Source organism: Daucus carota, chromosome 1 (assembly GCF_001625215.2).
Source record: "Daucus carota subsp. sativus chromosome 1, DH1 v3.0, whole genome shotgun sequence".
Taxonomy (NCBI): Eukaryota; Viridiplantae; Streptophyta; class Magnoliopsida; order Apiales; family Apiaceae; genus Daucus; species Daucus carota.
This window is the reverse complement of record NC_030381.2, coordinates 50,234,480-50,239,311: the sequence shown is the minus strand read 5'-3', so window position 1 is coordinate 50,239,311 and position 4,832 is coordinate 50,234,480. Positions and strand designations below refer to the sequence as shown.

The following is a 4,832-nucleotide window of genomic DNA, read 5'->3' as shown; positions in this document are numbered from 1 at the left end:
GTGATTTGATCTTATTTATTTATTTCACAAGATGAACATGGCACGGTATATTTAACCTTTTGGATTTTGCGAAATTCAGATCTCACTTGGACTGAGTTCATCGAACATTGTCACATAAGTACACATCTTTATGCATCTACTGATATTCAGCCGCAGTCATATACATTTATAATATTGAATTAAATAATTGAAATACCTCCATCCATCTCATTGTTAAAGTCGCTGAGAATCAAGAGTTTCAGTTAACTTTTCCACTGGGCTAGAAAGAGCAGCCGATCAAATCTCAGGTAACAATGCTTCTTGTCGCGTTTGATGGTACCTACTCTTCGTCTCATTAGTGAGAGTTCAGTATAAATGGAACCTAAGTGGGAGCCTTTGTGATCAAGAAAATAATTTGAATTAAGCTAATTTCTCTAAAGAATTCGAAATGGCCAAGCTGAACACCACCACCAGAGCAGCCTTGTTGGTTCTCGTACTCTCCATTTTTCTTTTTATCACAGTTTCTGAAAGCAGAAAACTTTCCAGTAAGTTCGCCTTCCAATTTGGCCTTTGCTGAAAAATCTCCTCCGCTTGAAATTGTAACGTCTGCACAAAATTTAACACGAAAAATGTGCTATCCCCCTGCATATTATGATTTTCTAGTGTGTATTCATGGGCAAACACTAACAACTTTTTTCTGGATAAGTAGTGGATTTCTATTGACTACAATCTCATTACTAATAATGACCACTGGCATGCAACAAAAATCTTCTCCGATAAAAATTTTCTACCTAATTTAAAATAGTTGTTATTGTACCCCCAACTACATACTATTGTTTCTTGTTTAATACTAAAAATTGATATCATTTTTTTGTATTGAACAGTTGCTGCAAAAGCCAAGCCGGTTCCAACATGTGATACGGTGTTCGGAGTGAGGGAAGGAGATACTTGTTTTGATGTCGCCAAGTTTTTCAAACTCACAACTGCTGAGTTCGATTCTATCAACCCTAATGTAAATTGCACTGCACTGTTCATTGGACAATGGATCTGTATCGGTGGAACTGCTTAACAAACTCATGTATCCTCTCATGGAACTGAATGCAGGGACTGCCTAATAAAGCGCAGCGAAACAAGGTCCCAGACCTAGTTTAAAAGTTACTGCATGTTGTGTTTTTCTGATTTACTGTTAAGTAATTGGATGGGCAAAGATGCATCATTCCTAAATTTTGTTTCTTTATACGTAGTTGGAATCATTCCGGGTAATGGATTTTACAACTTTTTTTTCTATCGATTCTATACTATTTTCTTCTTATACGTTGTTTATCTGTGGTACAGATATTTTGACCACTAAAGTAATTAAACCCTTTCTCTGAATCGCTTCTTTTTACGCTAATATCGACCACTAAACTTATTCAGACACTTAAAATTAAATGAAAAATATAGATAATTTAATTCAATGATAAATCAAATAATATAGATAATGATTCAAATGAGAACATGAGAAATTCACGCTCGTTTTAAAAAAATTGGATTCATAATATAATATCGAAAACTTAACTTTCTTTTTTTATTATAATGATAATAAGAGTACACATACATGTAAAAGATGTATTTTTCCATAAAGAAGAAGTAAATTTCCATTGGTGATGCATCTCTATTGATAGGATATATATACAGCTGTTATATTATAAAATTCTGAGCAATATAAATTTTTTACAATAATAGTTATTATTATTTTAAAAAATTATATAATGATAACAAAATATTATTGCATGATCCTTCTAATGTTCGACTAAAAAGAGAGTTTTTGCTTATTAATAAAGGATAAAAGTGATAGAATTCATTTTTATATGACTGAATCAGTGTTGTAACAAACGGGAATCAGACTTAATCGGTAAAGTCATGTAACAAAAATTAATAGAAGATTAATTGGATTGATTGGAAATTAATCGAATGATTAATTAAATAATTAAATATTTAATATGAAATGGATGAATGGATGATTACTAATGATTTTTTGAACAGGGGACTGAAGTCATATTTGCAACTAAACAAATTTGTATATAAATGAAAGTACTCCTTTAAGTTGTGTTCACTTATATTTTTATGTATAAATTTGCTCTTGTACTACATCCTTGACCCGCCGGGAATGCATCGTCTAGAATGTATATACATATACAAACAAGCATCTGTTGCCGGAAAACAACGAGAAACGACAACACATATAGCAGTAAACAGACAAAACACATGTGATTTGATTAATATATTTACTCTAGAAACTGCATACATATTATTAATCATATAAATTTCATTCTTAGGATTTTCCAATATCTGGATCCTCTTATCAGGAATTGAACCTCAATTACAATTTCTATCCTTCGAATTCTGAGTGTAGCAGTTGGTCGATTCAGACAAACCGAAAGCTTCCACATTTTCAACAAGATATAAAACAATAGTATCTTACTGTAATGTATATAAGCATACAAAGATTAAAATAAAAAATAAAAATATATTAACATGTTGCCTGCATGGGATCATGATTTATGTATTAATTATTCGAATCTTTGTTAAAGCTGAATAAAATTTTAATCAAGGTTTCATTTAACTTTTCCCCTTGGCTACGACTAAAAGAACAGCTAGCCGATTAAATGTCGTCAAGTAACAATGTTTCATAATCTGTCGCAATTGTTTGTCTCACTAAAGGAAGTTCACTATAAAATGTGCATTTTTGGGGAATTCAGTATAACACAGAAATATTTACAATTTCAAGTACAATATTAATTCTTCAACTCAATCTGATATGGCCAATCCTAACAACAACAGCAGAGCTTCCTTGTTTGCCCTAGCCCTCGCTCTTTTTCTCCTCATCGCAGTAGCTCAGAGCAAACCAGGTTACCGCAGTAAGATCACTACTGGTTTCAGTTGCTTCGCGTAAAAGGAATTGTCAATATATTGTTATTTTCATAATTTTGTGTTAGAACAATAACTGTTTTTTATTCTCATGCATTTTTGGAAGAGCAGTTCCAGTTCCTGCAGGGCCAACATGTGATACAGTGTTCGGAGTGAGGAAAGGGGACACTTGTTTCGACATCGGTCAGAATTTCAAGCTCTCGGCTCATGATTTTAATTGTATCAACCCTAATGTCAATTGCGCTGCATTGTTCGTGGGGCAATGGGTTTGTATTAGCGGAACCGCTTGAAAAGATTATGGATCCTCCTGAACTGAAGTTTCGAAAGTACTGTCGAATAAACTAAAGTGTAGCCAAGCAAGGTCGTTAGGCTAAGTTTGAGAAGCTACTTCTGTTGTTCTTTTTGTTGTGTTTGGTACTAAATAATTGGATGTTTATATAATGCATCCCCAGGTTTGCTTCTTCATTGTAACCCTGAGAATTCCATAACGTGGAAGTACAACAGTGCTGTTAATATTTTGATGTGGTATTTGCTATTTACGTGCATGGATCAATTATGGGAATCCTATATGCTATAAGAAAAATGACGGTGACTAATGTAAATTTCTCATGTGCATGCATTCAAGACATTCATTAGTCAAACAATATATTAACTGTATATGATCAATTATATATTATTTAAACACAAACTAAGAACATATATGACTCATTTTCTACATCACATCACGTGTTTGAGACAAATCCGAGTCTCATGATTTCAAAACTACTAAAATCTCGTCAAAATTCCAACTAGTCCATCAGTTTATGATAGACCCCACCCGTTCTACCCAATCCGTCGAGATAGCTATCTCCAAGTCTATCTTCAAATCCCAAAATCCCTTTGATCAGTATTGATTTTTTATTTAAATTTTATTTTATATGATATTTGTTGGAATAGGATCAAATCTACTTACCAGGAAAACAAGTCACGCGCTAGAGAGTTTACAAATTTAAAGAGCAGAACTTGAAAACAAAATATACGTACATAACACTATATATAACAGTAGGGGTGATCGCGGTCCGGTTTGGTTCGGGTTGGAGGTAGAACCGGAACCAAACCATATATTAGCGGTTTTTCAAAATCTCAAACCAACCCGCGACCCGCAAACCAATTAACCCGGATCAAGCGGTGCGGTTTTTAATGGTTCGGTTATGCGGATTGATCGGTTTATGACTAAGGCTTATAATCAAAGATGAGGATTCATGAATAATACTAGAAATAGAGGATCATTTTTGTCTCCATTTACATAATTTCACATAGTTAAATTAAAATACAAATTTTAGTCTAATAAAATGCATAAAGTTGAATCGAAGTCTTGGATTACTGAATTGATATGACTTGTAGTTAGGTATTGATAAGGTAAGTAACTAAACAACCCAGCAAGTATAAACTAAAAACATTAATATATTTATATAAAATTAATATTTTGTATATATATAATACTAAATATATATATATATATATATAAATATGCGGTTCGGTTTTTTAACGGGTTGGTTTAATATAAAACCGAAACCAACCCACAAACGACGGTTTTTTAAATTAGTCGAACCGAAACCGTAAACCTCATTTCGGTTTCGGTTTGGATCGGATTAATATCGGATTGGTTCATGCGGATTTTGCGGTTTAAACCAGACTGTGATCACCCCTATATAACAGTAAAAACAAAACACCTAAACAATGTGTTAAAAACTAAAAATTCAAATAAAAAAGTGATTAAATATTATATGTTAAAATGAAAATTCATAAGAGATAAGGGAAACTCCCGGAATGTTAAGTGATAGTACTTATCAATTTTTACTGATCTGTTTACCCATCAGGCCATCACTCATCAGAAATGCATGGATGCTGTCAAGCCGCACGCAAGTACTTATTTAAGATCAAGTTTCCGTTGAAGTACTTAT

At 32.9% G+C, this 4,832-nt stretch overlaps 2 long non-coding RNA genes across 2 annotated transcripts; both read left to right on the top strand.

Moving 5' to 3' along the window:
• The first annotated feature begins 298 nt into the window (after positions 1–298).
• Positions 299–1,264, top strand: LOC135151105 (uncharacterized). The gene is made up of 2 exons (XR_010289618.1): positions 299–524; positions 864–1,264. It is a non-coding gene; the product is annotated as an uncharacterized LOC135151105 (long non-coding RNA).
• Positions 1,265–2,735: 1,471 nt separating this feature from the next.
• LOC135151103 (uncharacterized) lies at positions 2,736–3,404 on the top strand. The gene is made up of 2 exons (XR_010289613.1): positions 2,736–2,879; positions 3,001–3,404. It is a non-coding gene; the product is annotated as an uncharacterized LOC135151103 (long non-coding RNA).
• The last annotated feature ends 1,428 nt before the right edge of the window (positions 3,405–4,832 follow it).